This window comes from Ailuropoda melanoleuca, chromosome 1, assembly GCF_002007445.2.
Source record: "Ailuropoda melanoleuca isolate Jingjing chromosome 1, ASM200744v2, whole genome shotgun sequence".
Classification (NCBI taxonomy): Eukaryota; Metazoa; Chordata; class Mammalia; order Carnivora; family Ursidae; genus Ailuropoda; species Ailuropoda melanoleuca.
In genome coordinates, this window is record NC_048218.1 from 134,259,022 (window position 1) to 134,282,343 (window position 23,322).

At 37.0% G+C, this 23,322-nt stretch overlaps 1 protein-coding gene across 1 annotated transcript in view; it reads right to left on the reverse strand.

The window, feature by feature from the left end:
* PCLO (piccolo presynaptic cytomatrix protein) overlaps nucleotides 1-23,322 on the reverse strand; it is a 378,386-nt gene that overhangs the window by 255,607 nt on the left and 99,457 nt on the right.

Sequence of the window (23,322 nt, forward strand, 5' to 3'; positions counted from 1 at the left end):
TATGGCTAATATTTCATTGTACGGAGGCACACATTTTGCTTATCTAATCATCCAGTGATAGACATCAGGGTTGTTTCCACCTTTGGGCTATTATCAATAGTGCTGCTATCAACATTCACGTACAAGTATTTGTATGGACATATGCTTTCAGTTCTCTCAGGTACATAGGTAGGAGTAGAGGTTCTGGGTCATACAATAACTCTATGTTTAACCACTTGAAGACCTGTCAGACTGTTTTTCAAATTGGCTGCACCACTGTGTATTTGCACTAGTGGTAGATTAGGGATTGGTCAACTTCTCCACATACTTGATAATGCTTGTTATTTTCTGACTGATTTTGGCCACCCCAGTATCTTACTGTAGTTTTGATTTGCATTTCCCTGATAATTGAAGATGTCAAGCACATGTTTATTGGCCATTGTAGATTTTCTTTGGAGAAATGTCTATTTAGATCTTTTGCCCATTTTTTAAAAGTTGAATGTTTCCCTTATTATTTTTAAGTGTTTTTTATATATTCTTGATATGTCCTTCATCAGACATGTTTTGCAAATATTTTCTCCCACTCTGTGAATTGTCTTTTCAATTTCTTGATAATGTGATTTGAGTCATAGAAGTTTTAAAATTTTTGTAAAATACATTTTTTTCTTTTGTTCCTTGAGCTTTTGAGGTCACATCTATGAATCCATTCCCAAATCTGACTTCATGAAGATTTATCACTACACTTTCTCCCAAAATTTTTAGAATTTTTAGCTCCTATACTACATTTAGGTCTCTGACTCATTTTAAGCTAATTTTTGTATACAGTTGTCAAGTGACAGTCCAATTCCATTCCTCTGCATATAAGTATCCAGTCGTCCCAGCACCATTTGCTGAAAAGATTATCCTTCCCTATTGAATTGCCTTGGCACTCTTGTCAAATATCAGTTGACTAGAGACACATGGGTTTATTTCTAGACTCTTAATTAAATACCACTGATCTATATATGTATCCTACGAAGTACAACACTGTCTTGATTATTGTCGCTTTGCATCAAGCTTTGAAATCAGGAAGTGTGAATCTTCCAAATTTGATCTTCTTTTTCAAGACTTATTTTGTCTATTCTGGGCTGCTCACAATTCCGTATGAATTTTAGGATCCTCTTCTCCACTGTCACAAAAAAGCCAATAGGAATTCTGACAGGGAGTGCACTGAATCAGTAATTCTTTTGGAGAGTACTGCCATTGAGACAGGGAAACTGAAGGGACCCCAAGAAAGACTGTTTTGCTGCCTCTATTCTTGCTAGGACCTACGAATACCTTATAGTACAGATAAATGCAGAGCCTTCTTAAAAAGGTCAAGGAGTTACCAATTTCTTTGGAGTCTGCCAACACAATACATAACATCTAAAAAGTGACCCGGTGGGTTGTCGTAAATGTTTTCCTTTTGAACACCACTGACTCACCAACACCCTTGGCCCCAGGGCAGAAGTGACTTATGGAGGACACCTAAACACGCTTGTTTGTTCCTGGATGCCTAAGGAGACACATGCACAAGACCACAATCTTGAGTAAAAACCCCAAACCCCAAGTTAAGACTCATTTTCCTTGTCTTTTCCGAGTCTCCCAGATCCGCCATGTGTATCTGCTTTATGTCTTCAACAAACTCTGTTCTTACTTCCTCTCAGCTATCATTTGATTTCCACTCTGCACGCAGCCAAGGACCTTCTTGGCTGGTCCTGTAGGATCCCTTCTGGGTCCGCAGACCTGGACTGCTTGCATCACCATCTTAACAAAATTAAATACGAAATGGAATTAAATTTAATTCGATACCATTAAACGAAATGTTCCATTTGTTGAGATCTTCTCTCATTCATGTCTTTCAACTTTGTGTTTTAGTTTTTAGAGTGTAAATTTGGCATTTCTTTTGTTAAATTTATTCCTAAGTATTTTATTATTTTCGATGTTATTATGAATAGAATTGTCTTGATTTCTTTTTCAGGTTGTTCATTGCCAAGTGTATGTAAATACAAATGATTTTTATATATTGATCCTGCAACCCTATTAGTTCTAATAGCTTTTAGTATCCCTTAGGATTTTTTGATATACAAGTTCATGTTGTCTGAGACGATATGTCATAATTTGCTGTTTCTTTGCATGTCTCATAATTTTCTTAGAAATTGGATCTTTTAGGTAATATATTTTAGCAAATCTGAGTAATGGTCACCTCTTAGGATTTATTATTATTTACTTGTGTAGTGACTGGCTAGATTATTCCAATGAAATCTATTCTCCCACTCTTCCCTGCCTGGATCATGAAGCTCTTTTATCGTTCCTCAGGGATCACTACCTTGACAATGCTGACTGTCACCCTGGGATGACTGGTTTTGGCAGGGCTGTCTTGGACTGTCTTCCCCTAGAAAACGCCCAGCTGTGAGATTCCACTAACTGCCAGCTGATTCTTCTATTATTTTCAACTGGGGCATCAATTATTTTACACACTTACCTAACCAATTTCAGATTTCTTTCAAGGAACAATAGTTCCCAAGGTCAATGTCTGAAATGTGTTTTGACCCCAGGAAGTCTCCTCCCAGCTGTCTTTCCCCCATTTCCCTCCTGCAAGCACCCGGATCTCGTGCACTGCCCTCTCCCTGAGCCACAATCTGGAGTGAGGTGAGGAGGGCCCCAGGATTCTCAGTGGTAGCCCTGTCCCACCCTGGGGGGCTGATCCGAAAAGGGAGCCACCACCTCTCAGACACAGTGGACTGGAACTTAGTTTCAATAAAAGGTAGCTGGGAAGAAGATGAGACATGCCCTTACAGAAAGACAGCCCTCTAACTAGAAGCCCCAGGCAGAGCGAACCCGGTGTTTTCGGCCATACTGTCACGAGCAACACCCCAAGACCTGAGCTTTACTGCCAATCTGCATGCAACCCTGAGCTTTCTCCCATATTTCCCTTAAATTCCTCTTTCCAGCTTAGCTCTAACTCATAGCATCTGTGATGGAAACCAAAACTACCCCTCATGTCCTAATGATTGCCCTGAAGAGCTCCTGAGGCCCAGACCAGTTTGAGCTTAAGCTCATACCTGCACAGATGGACCACTGACTGACCGGCAGTGATCTTACCTCATTATAATGCTAAATTTTCTGCCCAAGGAGGGGGACAGCCTCATTAACATCACATACTATGTATGTATAGGCATGTTTCCTTAAGGCGCCTGTGAGACCTTACGCCCACCTCTACATAAGATGACAAGGCTCCCCTATCTAAATATTCATCCTAACCCCAAATAAAAAGAACCCATTCACCCTTGCTCAGGAGTCACAACTTTGGAAGCGATTCCCAGTGATCTCCTTATTTGCTGCAAATAAAGTTTCCCTTGCCTGACAACTCCACCTGGTGTAGCTTCTATCTGTGACTTACGACGGAGCAAACTCATGTTAGTCTGGTTACGGTACCAGTACCCTCTAGGTTTCCATCTCTCTGAGTACGGAGACAGGAGGAAGGTGGGAGGTCTTGGTTCAAATCCCAGAGACTCTTTCAGTTCTTAAGGAGATTTAGATTTCTTAAATAATGCTTCTTCGTTGGCTGCATGTCCGTAAGGCCATTTCCAGAGACTTTAAATGGTTGTTTATCATCATTCTTACCCATTCCACTGAGTTGCAGATCCTCAGAACTCCACATGCCACAAGTGCAATTCCAGGGGCTTTATTTTTAATAAGCTTGAATCCCACATCTTTTACCAACTGGAAGATTCTTATTTTTTTAAACCAAGTACAAGAATCACAAGGAGTTATATTATAGGGGAGAAAATTCTATGCATACTGAAAGAGAAGTCACCTTCACCTTAGGCCATCAGGAAAAAGCTTAGAAAAGCCTAAAATACAGATGAAGCATTTGAGAGAGAGAGAGAGAGAGAGAGAGAGAGAGTGTTGGATTACGGGGCAGTGTTAGAAATGAGACCCTGATAGCAAACACGAAAACATTTGCAATATACCAAAACTGAGGTAATTAGACAATGAATTATAACATGACTGTTTTCATATCAATAACTTCCTTTCCAATGTTTTTTCTTTTACTCTCCAGAACACTAACTGCCTTCTTTCTCTTTAACAGATGTAACTGACATAACTAGCTCTGTGGTTTTCTCTACATTCTATTAACTTACAGGAAGAATGGGCAGAAATTCATACATCTTCAACGCAAGTAAACTACTAGCCAATCTGTGAATTTATTGACTCAATAAATTATCAATCCAAAATTTTATTCTTTCAGAGGTACTCATTAACTTTATCCCTGAAATATAAACTATATCAATAATTTCCAGGAAGAGAGACAATAATTCATTATAAGCTATATTTTGCTTCCTTCTATGTTTCTAGTATGTATACAGACACAAAATTCTACAATGCTACACTAATCACATAATAAATAGAGAAGCATATTTATTTACCATGAAGTCTCATTTCTTCTGCATACTTAGAACTCTTAATAAAGTTTCTTTTAAAGGGCAACTGTGAGTGTTTTTTAGACTTGGAGTATCATTGAATCAGGAAATTTAACTTCTCTGAAACATCACAGCTTTTAATGACATATGATGACAAATAGGATGACGATGATTATTTTTTCCTTTAAAAATTATAACTTCTAATTTTATCAATGCTTCTTTTAGAAGTATATCAAACCCACAAATATGATGTTCAGAAATACATCAAAACCATAAATATCATGATGTTCAGAAATATATCAAAACCACAAATATCAGGATGTTTAATGTACCCTGAAGCATAAAAGAAAAAAAAAAGTGTGTCTTTCAAAGACATGAAATGACCCAGGTGGGTATGAGGCCAATATAAATTTTATGTCAAAAAAGAAATGGAGATTCACAAATATCAAATAATAAGGATATATGTGAAGTAAGCCTATAGTTTCTTGCTTCAAAGTAACTAAAAAAGACCTGCTTTTCCATCTGCCAATACCCCACAGGCTGTTCAAGGCTACACCTTAAAATGGCTTCTATTTTCATAGCAGCAGAGCCCATATTTTAGTATGGTGTCTTAAAAACTCTTCAATGTTAATGCGTCAGTTTCATTTTTGGTTATTTGCTTTAATAGGAAAAGAACACACGGCTAATAAAATCCCAACATCACAACCAAATGGCCAACTTCTACACTCAAATCTTTAAAAAAAATCTAGTAACAGCATCATTTTATTTTTAATATCTTTTCCCTCGAAAATATTAACCTATAATAGAAAGTCATTCTAGAAGCGTCAAACATAAAAACGGGGCAGCCAAAGGCATGATGTTCTGTTTAGTATTTAATCAAATGTCCATCCTATTATTCAAGAATGTTATGACAATATTAAATCCTACTTTTTGCAGTTTAAACTTTAATTCCCAAAATACTATGGGTTTTGGTCAACATTTATCATTACATACTACTACGTTGAATCAGGAAGTGTTTCTGGATAATAACAAGAGCACCTGCAAGGGCTTCCAAAAATGTGTTTAATAGGGGCAGAAAATAATAAAAAATAATAAAAATCTGCTGGGACTCAGATTTTTAATTATTAAAGTCAAACTCATTTCACAGCATGAACACGGATACATTCTGTCGTGCTATAGACGGAACTTAAATTGACATGGAAGGTTTTATTAAAACACCTGTTGGTTCTTTTAGATGCACTAGCTGTCTTTTGACTAAGAGGAATTACACAAGGTTAGTGATATTATTTCAAAAATTAATAGACCACCTTACTACATTTATTTCATATATAAAGCTCCTAAGTATTTTATTCTTTTTGTTGCTATTTCAAGCGAGATTGTTTTCTTTTTTAAGGTTTTATTTATTTATTTATTTATTTATTTGAATGACAGCAAGAGTGAGAGAGCACAATGCAGGGGAGCAGCAGAGGGAGCAACAGAGGGAGAGGGAGAAGCAGGCTCCCCACTGAGCAAGGAGCTCAATGCTGGGCTCAATGCCAGGACCCTGAGATCATGAAATGAGCCGAAGGCAGACGCTTAACTGACTGAGCCACCCAGGCACCTCGAGATTGTTTTCTTCATGTCTTTTTCAGATAGTTCATAGCTAGTGTATAGAAATGTGACTTATGAGACTCTGCTTTGATAAATATATATTGGGTGTTTCTCCAAAACTATAAACTAAAAAGGACTATAACTTGAGTAACTTAGTTAAGTGACCTCTTAAAATAATACCCCATGTCTTCCCTTCTCAGAAAGTAAAAGAAGTATAATTTTGCGAGATTTATAAATTTAAGGCTTTTGGCAGATGATCTAATCAAAACATCCAATTCATAAACAAGGAAACTAGACCAGGGTAAGAAAATGACTTGTTTCAGATGACTGAGCACCGAAAGCAGAAAAGACGAACAGAACTGAGAGTAACTGCCTGGCTTTGTCAGGCTCTATCGTCTCAACCCACTTCTTCTTCTTCTTCTTCTTTTTTTTTTTTTTTTAAGATTTTTTATTTATTCACTTGAGGCAGAGAGAGAGGGAATAGAGCACAAGCAGGGGGCGCAGGAGAGGTAGGAGCAGACTCTCCACTGAGCAGGGACCCCGATGTGGGGCTCGATTCCTGGACCCTGGAATCATGACCTGGGCCAAAGGCGGATGCTTAACCGACTGAGCCACCCAGACACCCCTACTTCTTTCTTTAAAGCGGGTAGACAGGATACCCTTGGAACTTTGGGCTGCATGACTTGTTGTACAGGGGCTGTTCTGTGCATTGGAGGAGGGTTAGCAGTATCCCTGACCTCAACCCACTTAATGCCAATAGCATCATTTTCCCAGTTACGACAATCAAAAATGTCTGCAGACACTGTCAAATAACCTCTGGGGGACAAAAATCTCCCCCAAAGGACAAGAAATTTTAAACCACTGCTTTAAAATTCATAATGCTGAAAAAAGATAAGGAAAAAATAAAATAAATGATGATGAAGTTCTAGAGAAAGCCTTAAGACAGTAATTGTAGTCAAGAAAATTTAAAAAAGAATATATGTGAATGTGATTGCTTGTCCTCTTCATTTCCTTTGACCTTCAGCATATATAAACTCCTTTAATACAGAACTGTACCTGATTGAATCTTGCTCCTTCAATGTCAGAGCATATTAAGATGCACCGTAAGTAAGCTCACTTGGAATGACAGTATTTGAGAACTGTTAGAGGGAAAATGTGTTGGATATTTGATTATGCGTACCCTCCTGCATTCCGAAAAAGCAAAAAAAATTGCCAGGAGATTACATTTAAAAGTCATATGGCAATTTCTCACCTAAGTATGAAAGTGGCAAATTAACAGAGAACTGATGTGGTGTTTGTTTCCCTTCCATGCAACATTTGAATTGCCCTCGATTTTCATTTGCATCCCATACACCGGGCTTCCAGCATCTATGGAGCTCCCAAAACTTCTGACAGCAACTCAAAGGTTCAGGATGTGACTGGGGTGGACGGAAGCCTGCCATCGCAAAACCAGCTGCAAATGCTCAACGCATACAAATCCATTTTCAGTTAATGATTTTATTTTTAGTTCCAGAAATGAAGTTGGAACCTTGCTTTCTTCACATGAAGCACAAAAGATTGGCTTAAGTCAACTCTATTGGTTTTTTTTTCACCTTTTATCTTTATATCCTAAATATTCCTAAAGTGTGCAAATGTAAGAATTTTGAGTAAAATAACATTATTTCAACTTGAAGGGATTTTGGTAACTATAAACTAGAGATTTGAGTGGCTGAATAACTAGCACCTTCCATAAAGCAGATGATCAATAAAATATTAACTGGTTGGTTGAAATTCAACAAAATTATTAAGAAAAACTGAATTATAAATGTGTGGTTTACCATCAAAATTATAAAAATCCCCAAGCTGTTTTTTTTCATTTCTACATAAACCTATATAAGCCTGCTATACATAACAAACTTTGTTGTTGTTTTTTGTTGTTGTTGTTGTTGTTTTAAGAGAGGAGGCTGGGAGGGGCAGAGAGAGAGAGAGAGGGAGAGAATCTTAAGCAGATCTCACGACCCTGAGATCATGGCCAGAGCCAAAATCAAGAGATGGATGCTTAACCAATAGAACCAGGAACCCCCAGAACAAACTTTGTTAAAGATTGTATATTGTAGGGGCGCCTGGGTGGCACAGCGGTTAAGCGTCTGCCTTCGGCTCAGGGCATGATCCCGGCCTTACGGGATCGAGCCCCACATTAGGCTCCTCCACTATGAGCCTGCTTCTTCCTCTCCCACTCCCCCTGCTTGTGTTCCCTCTCTCACTGGCTGTCTCTATCTCTATCAAATAAATAAATAAAATCTTTAAAAAAAAAAAAAGATTGTATATTGGAAACAAACACACACACACACAACACACACACACACACACAAGTAAAGATTAGTCCCTATAAAACAGGAAAAGAAAGTAACTATTTTACTGATTGATAATTTGGAACACTAAAGTGTACATAATACACGTACAAAAAGAACAAGAAGTGATCACGTGTATATATTAATTCAGAGCCTAACAATCTTCACAATATGGTGTGAACTGTAACTTCTTGCCTACAAATGGCGGGGGTGTACTTGGTGAAAAGGACATTATTCGGCTTATTGGAGGTCAAAGTTTTGGAAGATGTTTCTTTTGTCACTTAACATGGCTTGCACTAAAAACAACAATGATGGAATAAAGCAATCTTCCTAACCACGATGTATAGCAAAAGTATTTGTAAAACCGTTATATATTCCTATCATTCAATGCTTCTTATACACTGATGGCAGCTTTAAAAATCTAACAGTAAAGCAGTCATTTAATATGATTAGGGCCTGATTATCCTGAAGCAGAGGCACGCCTAATGCAATTCCAATTTAATGGCATTATTTAGCCGCCTGTTGAGCTAATATACCAGTACAATAGCTCTTAGATGCTAAATTGTCACAGTGTCTAACTTCTTCCAAGTTCAACCTATATCTTATCATACAGAAAAGATAAGTACTTGAGAAAGGGAAAAGAACAGAAACAAGGTTCTGTTGCTGTATTAGGGATGGAGGGAAAAGTGAGATTGGTTTTTCCATGAAAGTACTTTTGTTTGTGCATTGCTAATGCATCAAATGTCATTTGCTCTTGAAAATTCTGTCAAAAATTCTATACATTCTTTATGATCCAGCTCTAATGCCCACTGCTCAAGGAGACTTCCTTAATCTGTACTCTGGAACGCAGAATAGTAATGATTAAGTTCTTCCCCCCTCAGAACTTTCTCTACCTGCATGGACCTTTCTTATGGCACTGAGCATTATTTTGGCTTCTATTATAGCCATTTGTATTTAGAGCTAATCACCACTACTGGTTAGTAAGCTCTTTTGACATATCAATGACCCTATCTTTATCTCCTCCAGATTGTTGTCTAATATAGAAATATCCCAACTGGGGGCGCCTGGGTAGCGTAGTCTTAGTTAAGCGTCTGCCTTCGGCTCAGGGCGTGAACCTGGCATTCCGGGATCGAATCCCACATCGGGCTCCTCCGCTGGGAGCCTGTTTCTTCTTCTCCCACTCCCTGCTGTGTTCCCTCTCTCGCTGGCTGTCTCTCTGTCATGTAAATAAATAAAATCTTAAAAAAAAAAGAAATATTCCAACAATTATTCATTTATTTTTTTTCCCTTCTGCCTAGCCTATAGATTTAAATTTCTGGAAAGACGATGATCTGTGAGAGATACATTCTTTGACTCATTTATGGAAACAATAGTCAATTACAATTGTCCAATATACCAATAGAGGTAGACCTTTTCCAGGAGGAATACCACCAAGTAGGGATTCTAGGAGCCAAAATATCAATATTATGACACTTAAACACTGGTCTTCGTTTTCCAGGGATGCCATAACAACATAACATACGCTAGTGGCTTAAACAACAGAAATTTATTTTATCATAGTTATAGATGCTAGAATTTCAAGATGAGGTTGATAGCTGGTTTGGTTTTTTCTGAGGCTTCTCTCTTTAGCTACCTTCTGCCCTCAGTCTGTACTGTTTCTGTCCTAATCTCTTTTCATAAAAATATCAGTTATTTGGGTTAGGTCCATCCTAATGACCACATCTTAAACTCCTTAAAGGTTTTATCTCCTAATACAGTCACATTCTGGCATACTGGGGGTTTGGATTTCAACCTATGAATCTGAGAAGGAGCATGATTTGGCCCATAAGATTGCCTATTTGAATTTCTAAATCTCTAACTTTACCTCTACCTTCTTAATATTTTCCCACATTAAACCCTTAGAATTAATACAGACATGTATCTTATGTTGTTCTCTACTGTATATACTTACCATGTTGCTTTAGATTTTATAAATAGGTTCAAGAAATGCTAATTTTTAACTTTTTTTTTTTTTTTTGAGAGACAGAGAGAAAGGAGGGGAGAGGCAGAGTGAGAGGGAGAGAGAGAATTTTAAGCAGGCTCCATTCTCAGCAGGGCAGAGCCCAACAAGGGGTTCAATCTCGCCTGAGATTATGACCTGAGCCAAAATCAAAAGTCGGATGCTTAACTGACTGAGCCACACAGGCGCCCCAAGACATGCTAATTTTTAAATAAGAAACACTATCATCCTAGGAATGATAATTATTTTAGTTCTCCAAAACCTTTTTCAAGGAGGAGAATCTGAAAGCATTTCATAAACATCATTTACCTAAATGACTTTTTAAAATTCCTGAATTAGATTTTTCCATGCTCTTAGATCTTAGTATTAAAGTTATCTAGATTTGAAATATAAGTCATAGAATATGAATACATATACACATGTTTCTGAATTCTTATTATTATTAATTCCAGCTAAAAAATAATTCATCTTCTGCAAGGAATAAAACTTTGTTTCTATCCAAAGCCCCAAACATAAATGTGTGCTTATAATTCTATGGCTGAGAAATTAATTTTTTAACATCAGAGCTGCGGCTACCTTTGGCATTTCTTAGACTCTCTGCTTTAACATGTTTACGAATATGGAACAAGAAGAGGATAGTTGTCTTTAGCCAAGAGAAATTATTTTTAAAATAAGGAGAAAACCAATATGAGACAACAAAGCTGTCCACGTAACATTAAAGACATAGAAATACCTAGTTATTTTAAAATGCTACAGCTAGGTATGGGATCCTAATCTGTACTTTCTCATCATGGGAGCTACTAAAACCTCACTAAGAATATAAAGCAAAAGAAAAAAAAAGGAAATGGCTCAAACTCTAGGTAACAAATACAGAAAAGCATGACAGGGAATATTTCCTATTACATAAATCACATTTGTTTACTTTCTTGCCAGATACCACTGTCACCTCTTTGGAAGGAATGACAATGAATAATTTGCCTTTACCTGATCATATTTTGAACATCAAAGAGATTACAAAAGAATTGCTTATTATCTACCCACAAATAAATATATCTTTATATATACAGGTATAACCTTGTTAATATCAGAAAACATACACGGTTAAATTTTCAAAGGAGCATATATAGACTTCCTACATGAAACCAAATATATTATTAGAAATTAAGATATTAAAGGGGCGCCTGGGTGGCACAGTGGTTAAGCGTCTGCCTTCGGCTCAGGGCGTGATCCCGGCGTTGTGGGATCGAGCCCCACATCAGGCTCTTCTGCTATGAGCCTGCCTCTTCCTCTCCCACTCCCCCTGCTTGTGTACCCTCTCTCGCTGGCTGTCTCTATCTCTGTTAAATAAATAAAATCTTTAAAAAAAAAAAAAAAGAAATTAAGATATTAAAAATGAATTCCTTCATTTCTTATATTATCCACTGAATATCTGCTGATTTTGAAGATGCTGGAAATATTTTACATTACCAAAGTCAATTTTACTTGCATATTGAATTCAAAATCCATTTCCCCGGTTGTCATATTAATGACAGCAGAGACCACTATGAAGAATTCACTATATATAAACAACTGCAATCCTGCACTTTTTAGCACAAGTACTAGCAATTTGCATTTAATGATGGCTTACTATTTTCTAGGTACTTGTTAAATGCTTAAACATGATCATATCTAATCCACAAAAATCCTTTGAAGAAACATTTCATTCTTTATAAACAGGAGGAAAAATTAGAATTAGACAACTTAAATAATCTCAAGTCCTATGTAACTGGCAGCTCCATGATACACACCCACGTTTCTCTGGCTTTCATCTACCACCCCAAACAACACACATACACAGACACACACCCCTCAAAAAACACACCCACAAAAGGGATGTTGAAAGAAGTAAATTAAACAGTCTTAGGTAATCACAGGAAATAAGCAAGAGATATTTTATGTGAGGACCAGACCCAAAGTTCCAGATGGTTCCCCCCAACTCCAACATGCACTGATGTCTTCCTTCTCTGAACTTTGAGTAATCTAAGCCACATAGATCAGCACTGAATTGCATCATTGCCTTACTACTTTGATGTCTTAAATGCATCTGTCTTGTTTCCTTACCTTTATTTAGAATCTCAACCTGAGATCATTACAGGATTGTAGCGTTGTGATATCTAGCACTGTTAAAGCATTCTATTTGTTGTATGTCCATAACTCTCATGAAAGGGCATGGTATCTAGCTTGCTCTTTCATAAACACATTGCTGGCTTGCCTGAGTTGCTGTTCTATAGTGCAGAGAGTACCTAGAAGGCCAGATCAGTTCAGATGCCTTAGACTGAGTTACTTTGCTACCCAGAAAAAGAAGAGGAAATCACTCTTGAATCAGATCATTTTTTAAGGATTTTCTCCACTGAAGCAAAACTGACTACTCGCTAGGTTAGCTGGGGTCTTGATCCACATCCCACGTGAGCCAGAAACCAAACCATTCCTAGACATACCAGGCAGTTAAAATATTTTCTTCTTCTTTTTTCCCCCTCCATCTCCCACTAATACTGCAGCAATCTGGCAAATTTATTTGATATTCTTTAAAAACAAAGCAGTATTTCCCAAAGAAGATACCTAAGTAACGGAGTAGCAGAATATCCTTAGAGGTATAAAGATGAGCTTGTGAAACATTCTGAGATTCTTACTGTCTCCTTTATTTATGACAGTTTTTGCATTTTCCAGACCCTTTATTCTCACCCTACTCACAGTTTAAAGAGTACAGTGTTGCAAAATATCATATTCCTCACTGCTTCTTCAAATGGCAGATGAGAAAACCATCCTGAGAGGACTATAATCCACTTATTTAACTATTTAACATGGGCTTTATCTATTTTTTTAAAGATAACACATTTCTTACCTCTTACTTCTACAAATCCAGGGGAGTTAACTATTCTGCATACGGAAGCTTTTAGAACAGGTGGCTAAGTCATGGCTGACTGTCCTCCCAAATGACAATCATGCACCCCTTTGATTTTGATGAAGCTGACTTAGCCACCTGCTGTTGATTTCTCACTATCTTAATTTCTCTTGGAGTTACCAAGTTCACTTCTTAAGGAAAAAGAAGAAAATGAGAACCTTCTAGCTTGCTCTGTCACTAATACTTTGATGATATCTGGCAGTGATGACATAAACAATGAAAACTTTAATGTATAAAAGATAAATCTAATGATCTCACAGAATATGATACAAAAGCATGGCAAAATGAGGCAAGAAATGTTATATCCTAGTAATATAATAAGGTTAATTGAGGGTCCTCAAATTCGTACTGATAGATGGTACAAAAATTCTGGTCCCCTTTCTCTCCTACCTTTTCTCTAAATCCAAGGTTATTCGTTTTATATAATCTTCCCCTTGATAACCCATATATAAAGCTCTTTCCCAAAAGCCAGGCTTCAGTTTTCCATTGTTCTCAGTCTATCACACAGAATTACAATCATTAGTATGATGTGGTAATTGAGGGCTTAAGTTCTGGAAGAAGATAATCAGTGTCTCAGACCCAGTTCACAGGAACGTTATTTAACTGTCAGTGCTTAAACTTAACTCAACTGTAAATGGGGATAAACATAACAGAAAACTAATAGTTCATTTTTAAAGACTAAATCTTTTTAAACCACTCACAACAATAGTTGGCATTTTTAAAAAAAGAGAAAACAAAGAAAAAAACACTCAACAGTCTAAGTCATTATTATTATTACTATTATTAATGATACTACTGACCTGTTTATTACTACCATTTCTTGGCTTTGAACACCACAGTTTACTTTCATCACTTGACCTTAACTTGTTTATACACTGTTGACTCCCAAATTAAAACTTTCTTCCAGGTTAATACAAGGCAGTGATTTAAACATACTCTCAACAAGATACTAGCAAAAACAATCCAAGGAAGTATTGAAAGAATTATACAGCATAACCAAACAGTATTTATTCTAGGTATGCAAGGCTGGTTCAATATTTAAAATCAGTGAATGTAAACCATCACATCAATAAGCAAAATGAGGAAAAAAAAATGTATGATCCTATGAATAGATACAGAAAAATAGTTTTACAAAATCCAAGATCCATTCCCGATAAAAACTCTCAACAAACTAGAAATAGAGGGAAACTTCCTCAACTTAATAAAGACATTTACCCAAAACTTACAACAAGTATCAACCCACTGGTGGAAACGAGATGTTTCCCCCTAAGATTAGAAATAGGCAAGTATGTCACCACTCACCATTTTTCTTAAAGATTTTTTATTTATTTATTTGACAGAGATAGACAGCCAGCGAGAGAGGGAACACAGCAGGGGGAGTGGGAGAAGAAGAAGCAGGCTCCCAGCGGAGGAGCCCGATGTGGGACTCGATCCCAGAATGCCGGGATCACGCCCTGAGCAGAAGGCAGACGCCCAATGACTGCGCTACCCAGGTGCTCCACCACTCACCATTTCTATACAATACTGTATTGGACATCTTATCTAATACAATAAGAGAATAAATGAAATAAAAGGTATATTAATTGGAGAGGAAGAAGTAAAACTTTTTTTTTTAATAGATGACATGATTATCTATATAGGAAAGTTAAAGAATCAATTAAAAAAAAAAAACTCCTGGAACGAAGTGATTAAAAGCAAAATTGCAGGATATAGGGTAATATACAAAATCAACTGCTTCCCTATATATTAGCAATGAACATTTAGAATTTAAAATTTAAAACACAATACCATTAGCACTACAAAAAGTTAAATGCTTGGGCACAAATCTAACAAATATACACAAGATCTATATGAGAAAAACTACAAAACTCTGATGAAAGATATTTAAAAATCTAAATAAATACAGAGATAGTTCATGGACAGGAAGATTTACCTTGTCAACTTTTTCCAACTTGGTCTATATATTTAATACAATCCCAATCAAAATTCTGGACATTAATTTTATGGATATCAACAAAATGATTCAAAAGTTTATATGGAAAGGTGAATGACCCGGAATAGCCAAAAGATGACTGAAGGAGAAGAAACAAGTCAGAGGAATGTCACCAAACAATATTAAGACTTTCTTCAAAGCTACAGTACTTGAGACAGTATGGTATTAGCAAAAGAACAGACAAATAGATCAAGAGAACAGGAAAGAGAGACCAGAAACAGACCCTCCCCAATACTGTCAACTGATTTTTGACATAGGAGCAAAGGCAATTCAACGAAGAAAGGATAGTCTTTTCACCAACTAGTGTTGGAGCACTTGAACATCCACATGCAAAAAAATGAATCTAGATTCTGACCTTACACCTTTCACAAAAATTAACTCAAAACGGATCGATCAAAGACCTCAATGTGAAATGCAAAATGATAATAACAGGAGAAAATCTATGTGATCTTGGGTTTAGAGATGACCTTTTAGATACAACATCCAGAGATCTTTGAAAGGAAAATGATGTATCAATATTGGCTCGTCAATTCTAATAAATGTACCACACTAACGTAAGACGTTCATAACGGGATACTAGATGCAGGGAGGAGATGGGGAGAGAGAATATGTGACATATGATACCTCTCTATACTTCTGATAATTTTTTAAATCTAAAATAAAACTGTTCCCAAACAGTCTATTAATTTACAAAACAAAGCAACAAAATCCGTAACATTGGCAACACCAAATGCTGGTGAGGGTGTGAAGCAAGAACAGGTCTTATTCACTGCTGGTGGGAATGCAAATGGTACAATCGCTTTGGAAGGTAATTTGATACTTTCTTACAAAATCAAGCATCCTCTTACTGTACGATCCAGCAGTCACCCTCCTTGGGATTTACCCAAAGGAGGTGAAAACTCACGCCCACACAAAATCTGCACACAGATGTTTACAGCAGCTTTATTCATAATTGCCAAAACCTGAAAGCAACCAAGATGTCCTTTAGTAGATGAATGGATAAACTGTGGTGCACCCAGACTATGGGATATATTATTCACTGCTAAAGGAAAATGAGTTATCAATATGGAGGCACCTTAAATGCATATTACTAAGTGAAAAAAGTCAATCTGAAAGGCTACAACTGTATGATTCCATCTGTATGACATTCTGGAAACGGCAAAACTATGAAGACAGTCAAAATATCAGTGGTCCTTGGGACTTGGGGGTGGGGAGGATTAATATGTGGAGCACGGAGGATTTTTACGGCACTGGAAATTCTCTGTATACCATGATGATGGATACACACCATTCGTTATACATTTACTCAAATCCACAGAATGTACAGAACCAAGAGTGAACTGTAATGCAAACTATGGGCTCTTGGCGATTATGATGAGTCAATGTAGGTTCCATTACAACAAAGCACCACTGAGAGGATGCTGATAATGCTGGAGGTTCTGTATGCATGGGGGCAGAGGGTATATGGGAAATCTCTGTACCGTCTCCTCATTTTTGCTACAGACCTTGTACTACTCTATAAATTGAGCTATGTCTTAGAGTTATTTGAATACGTAGTCTGGGAATTCATTCTAAATCCACCTAGTCATTTTGAGTTTTCAGTAACTCTGCTCTTTTCCGTCTGGATAAGTATTCCCTAAATCACAATATCATAAGATTTCATTTCATTGAATCTAAGACGGCATTTAAAATTACTCTACTTTATGAATCCCAGAAAAAGAAACTGTCAAATCAACTCTAACAAATTATAAGTTACATCTTCACTTCAGAAATGTTAAAATGTGAACAACATACATTGTAGACTCTAGGAAACATAGGTAAAGTGAACAGACATCTTATGGACCATTCAACATACACACTAAAAGGAAAGAAAAATATCTGCCATTGCATGGTAACAATGGAGGTCCGCAAATACCAGGTTCAGAACCAAACAATTACCTGAATTTTGGCTCTAAAATTTTCAGTAGCGGGGCGCTTGAATGTCTCGGCTGGTTAAACAGTGACCCTGGATTTTGGCTCGGGTCATGATCCCAGTATCCTGGGATCCAGCCCATGTCCAGATTTGCCCTCAGTGGAGCGTCTGCTTCAGAATTCTCTCCCCCTCTTCTCACTTAGCCCCTCCCTTCCTCACATTCTCTCTCTCTCTCTGAAATAAGTAAATAAATCTTTTAAAAAATATATAAATATAAATAAAATTTTCAGTAGTGACTGCCAAGAGAGAACCATGACATTTTACATAATTCAAAGAGTCTATAAAATATTCACAAATTCAGGTAAAATGAATTATTCTAGTTACTAAGACAAGAGAAAAATATAATGATCAATTCTTAAGAGTATCCATGTAAAAACAAATGCTACAAAACCAAGTCCTGGTAATGTTCTTATGTCATATTCAGCTCACCTTAATATTACAAATCCAAGAACTTCCTCGAGATGATAGCGTTTTCCTCTGTTTTCCTTTTCAAGGAAATATATACTTAATATATATCAATATATACTTAATGCTTCACAAGTATTTTTCTTCAATATGACAGCATTTTTTAAAAATACTTGGGTAATAAATTCGATGGGCATAATTTTAAAACAAACTAAAATTAAAGAAGTTATTAGTTTTATGTAGGAATCAAGGAATCAACTCAAGCATTAAGCCAGACACACAGAACTACGAGGCTGAACAAAACTTCTCCCTTGAAGCAACATCAAGGTCATAATTTGCATAGCAGCTCATCAGCATAAAATCAAAGGTCAACTGGCTCAAGACTGAGTATAATTTTAATACAAATAATTGGCAAGGCAAGTGTGCACTAAGGTAAAAGCACTGCCAATGAGGAACAATTTCTGCTCACGAATTTAATTTTCTTGAACCAGTTGACCAACTTCATAGGCAGGTACATTAACTTAAACAGAATTTAAATGGTTCAACTATTATTGCACAGTAAAGTAAGAATAAATTAGTAAGTCTAAGAATTCTTAATTATTTCTATTACCATTCCCATAACCCTAAAAACGTACTATCTTGCATATTTTTATTTGTTGAAAGGACTAAATCAAAACCATCCTAGGTGTAAACTCAATCTCCCTACACCTGAAAATCTGAAAGGTTTCGATATTTACAGCTTTATCATCAGAACACCTGAACTATAGAAAAGAGCGTGTTTTTGCTAATAAAATCCTTGACTTTTAAAAAAACTATTTCCCCCTAATATCACAATCCCTTTTAAATCCTAAAGGGCTACACAGTCTGTGGAACAAAGGGGACACCAGGATTCCTACCCACTGGGCAGTAAGGGAATGTAGGGAAAAAAGTGTCTAGAGAAGAATTTTAGAAAGAGATCTGTAATGGCCTGTGACATTCTGTCACACATATTTATTGACTTTATTTGAGGAGATTCGCTACAGGCTTTATGAAAAATAAATAAATAAAAAATGATGACTTTTTATTTTGGGGGGAATCTAAGGGAGCTTTCTGAAGAATCTATTTTAACCTTAAAACAGCAACATAAAATTACTTGGTTGATTGTCCCCAATACTGCATCTCCATCATGCACGTGGACTCTTTATGATTGTCTCCATCAGTTAGACACTGCTTGGGTCTGTTTTTAAAATGCAGGCATTTGCAAAGCTGCCAAAGCCAATTATTTGCAGGGATGAAAGGTAAAAAAAGCTGTCAGTAGGTATAAATGCTTTTATAAATTTGTGACTTTTCTGGAAACAAGAACAGTACTGTTGAATATTTAAAAGAAATGTGTGGGGGTTAAGGGCTCTCTAAAATATTTCGTTTTATTTGTAGTTTTGATTCTACACAATAAGGATAAATTATTGGGTAAAGACAGGAAGGTAGTTCAAAATAAATAAAATACTTCTTTCACATTTAAATTAAGGCCAATTATATAAATGCTACTATTCTTTGAGAAATCAAGTCACTGAAATGCTTCAAGATGAGTAGAAGACATTTAGCTTCTTTCTTGGGTAGGTTCTGTGATTTGCCTAGGTACAGACATTTTAATGCAATAGTTTATAGGCAGTGAATTCTGAACCAGGGGGCAACTTAAATTTGCTTTCTGGATCTGGGCAATTCCGCAGTATTTTTCAAAGTATGGTGTTTCTGAATCACCTCAGAGAGAATCCAAGAATCACGCTGGAGTACTAGATATTAAAAATCATTAATCTTGCATCTCCACAATCTGACTCTGAGATCTTCATGCATAACAAAATCTGAGAGATCCTGCATTAAAACAAAGAGTACATGTGCTCCTAGAAAGGCTAACTACACATGTGACCATGAAGAAAGGAGTAGTCACCTCTGTGTTAAAGGACAGGAAGCGAACACCAGGCTTCTCAAATTTTAGGACTTAAGTTGTAGTCAAACATTTTTAGAAAAACATATGTATTTTATATATATAATTGCCCTCAAATATTAAGTAATTCAAATTAGTCAATAATTATCTCCTTAGCATTAGCATGATAAATACACTTATTCTCATGTAGTTGTTCAGCCCTGAGGGGTAATAACCACCAACCACTGTCATGTTGAGACTTAACCAGAAAAACGACTTATCCCCCACTCACATCTGTATGTATACTGACGTTATTGTCAATAGTCTAAAAAGGCCAGTTTAATCTCCAAAATTCAGAAATCCAACTTAATTGGAGGTGTAGATTTCAGAACTTTGGATAATATGACAGGGAGAAAACTAAGAGGTCAGAAGTCCAGGCACTTCATTTTATAAGAGGTGAAATCATAGACATCAACATAGGATGAGCAAAAAGCCAGAATTCTTGATGTTGAATTCATAACTTTTCACTACTATCTAGGTCACACAACCTCCTCACATTGTTATGTTTCTTAAATAATACAATTTCCCTTTCAACAACTTTTTACTTGCTTCTTTGGGCTACTAAGAATAATCTCTCTCATGTCTAATATTTTATATTCACCTAGCTGTGTTCCAAATTGCATATCCTGTAAACTGAATGTTATGTATGTCAACACCTCACCAATGTTTGTATCATGAAGCCATGTAACTACTTTTAAAATGCTCATTCCTAGGGCACATGGATGGCTCAGTCACTTAGGCATCTTACTCTTGATTCTGGCTCAGGTCATGATCTCAGGGTTATGGGATCCAGCCCCTTGACGGGCTCTGAGCTCAGTGGGGATACTGCTTGAGATGCTCTCACCCTCTCCCTCTACCCATCCCCCATGTGCTTGCACACTCTCTCTCTCAAATAAAACAAAATGAAATAAATAAAATAGAAGGTTATTCCTAAATCAATAAGGTTTTTTAAAATAAACTCTCCTCAGGACCCCATACCTATGTGTAAATCAATCTGTTCCACCCAAAAGACAGAATTAGATTTGGAATTTATTAAGGATAGGAAAAGAAAGGAAATCAAAGTCTTACAATTTGCATATTTTATGCCTCCACATAATTAAACTCAAAGTATGGTGTATAAATCTTTCAAGCAGTCAAGACTTGGAATGCTTTACATCCACTTTTGAAAATTATTTTTATGCTGAAAAGAATACAGATAGCATCACTTCAAATCCTTTGGATAAAATACAACCAGCTAATTTGATCTTACAAGAATATGAAGAGACCAAAAACATGAATCCTCCCCTTACTGCCATTTCTGAATAGGACCAGACAAAATCAACTAGTGTCTTGGGCAGTTGAGGGGCTTCTGAAGCTTAAGTAGAATTTCGCTTTGAAGAAGAGATGACAGTTGGAGCCTCGCAACAGCCTTCACATGGAATGAAGGCTCAGGATCATATCATGTGGCTACAGAATTGAGAACTCCGGGCGCAAGTTGTAAGAAAACAGACTTCGGTTCATCATTTGGAAGGATATTCTCACATTCTGAGTTGTTTGAAATCACAACAGTCTGCCTCATATGTTCTACTGAGGATTTAGGCATCACACAGGGAGCTGTTTGTCTTGGTATCATTTGCTCAAAGTAAAGGAAACCACAGCCTCTGAGTTGCCAACTCAAAGTGCAGCACACCCTGAACCACAAGCATGGAGCTTCAATCTGACAATTTCTCAGAAAGTATTCAACTCTTTTGGAAGACAAAAAAACATCAAAGAATCTGAGGCGCCTCCCTCACAGACAGTGTGACATCAGCAGAGCATTAAATTAGGGACAAAACTAAAATTCTGTCATTTCCTGTGTAGTTTCTATTCTCGAGGGCGAGTGTAAAATTCATTAAATGTATCAACATGGGTCAAGTATATTTACATATTTGCTGATATTTATCAAACATTTCATAGGTCTCAGGTACTGCTCTCAGGACATTATACGATTTCATTTAATTCTCACAACAACTCTATTATCATTTCCTATTTTACAAGGAAAGAAATTGACAGGAGGGGGAGGAGGAGTTACGTCATACACCCAAATTCTTACTGTCAGCAAGTGATGGGAGTCAAAATTTAAACCGTGGCAGTCTGACCCCAGAGCCTGCGCTCTTACCAACTGTGCAACGTCCCATCCAGGTAGGCTGCCAGAGGCTTACCCAGATAGGAGACAAAATGAATCATGAAATGTCAGCATTTATAGAAGAGCATTAGCAAACATGAGCAATGACAATACTCATTTGAGCAAAATTATTATTCCTTCTTTAAGAAAAGGCANTTAACATAGTTAAAATGTCCATACTACCCAGAGCAATCTACACTTTCAATGCTATCCCGATCAAAATACCGAGGACATTTTTCAAAGAACTGGAACAAATAGTCCTTAAATTTGTATGGAACCAGAAAAGGCCCCGAATCTCCAAGGAACTGTTGAAAAGGAAAAACAAAGCTGGGGGCATCACAATGCCGGATTTCGAGCTGTACTACAAAGCTGTGATCACAAAGACAGCATGGTACTGGCACAAAAACAGACACATCGACCAATGGAACAGAATAGAGAACCCAGAAATGGACCCTCGGCTCTTTGGGCAACTAATCTTTGATAAAGCAGGAAAAAACATCCGGTGGAAAAAAGACAGTCTCTTCAATAAATGGTGCTGGGAAAATTGGACAGCTACATGCAAAAGAATGAAACTTGACCACTCTCTCACACCATACACAAAAATAAACTCCAAATGGATGAAAGACCTCAATGTGAGACAGGAATCCATCAAAATTCTAGAGGAGAACATAGGCAACAACTTCTATGACATCGGCCAGAGCAACCTTTTTCACGACACATCGCCAAAGGCAAGAGAAATAAAAGATAAAATGAACTTATGGGACTTTATCAGGATAAAGAGCTTCTGCACAGCCAAGGAAACAGTCAAAAAAACTAAGAGACAGCCCACGGAATGGGAGAATATATTTGCAAAGGACACCACAGATAAAGGACTGGTATCCAAGATCTACAAAGAACTTCTCAAACTCAATACACGAGAAACAAATAAACAAATCATAAAATGGGCAGAAGATATGAACAGACACTTTTCCAATGAAGACATACAAATGGCTAACAGACACATGAAAAAATGTTCAAAATCATTAGCCATCAGGGAAATTCAAATCAAAACCACACTGAGATTCCACCTTAGGCTAGTTAGAATGGCAAAAATTGACAAGTCAAGAAACAACAATTGTTGGAGCAGATGTGGAGAAAGGGGATCCCTCCTACATTGTTGGTGGGAATGCAAGTTGGTACAGCCACTCTGGAAAACAGTGTGGAGGTCCCTTAAAAAGTTAAAAATTGAACTACCCTATGACCCAGCCATTGCACTACTGGGTGTTTACCCCAAAGATACAGACGTAGTAAAGAGAAGGGCCATATGCACCCCAATGTTCATAGCTGCATTGTCCACAATAGCCAAATCATGGAAGGAGCCGAGATGCCCTTCAACAGATGACTGGATTAAGAAGCTGTGGTCCATATATACAATGGAATATTACTCAGCTATCAGAAAGAACGAATTCTCAACATTTGCTGCAACATGGACGGCACTGGAGGAGATAATGCTAAGTGAAATAAGTCAAGCAGAGAAAGACAATTATCATATGATTTCTCTCATCTATGGAACATAAGAACTAGGA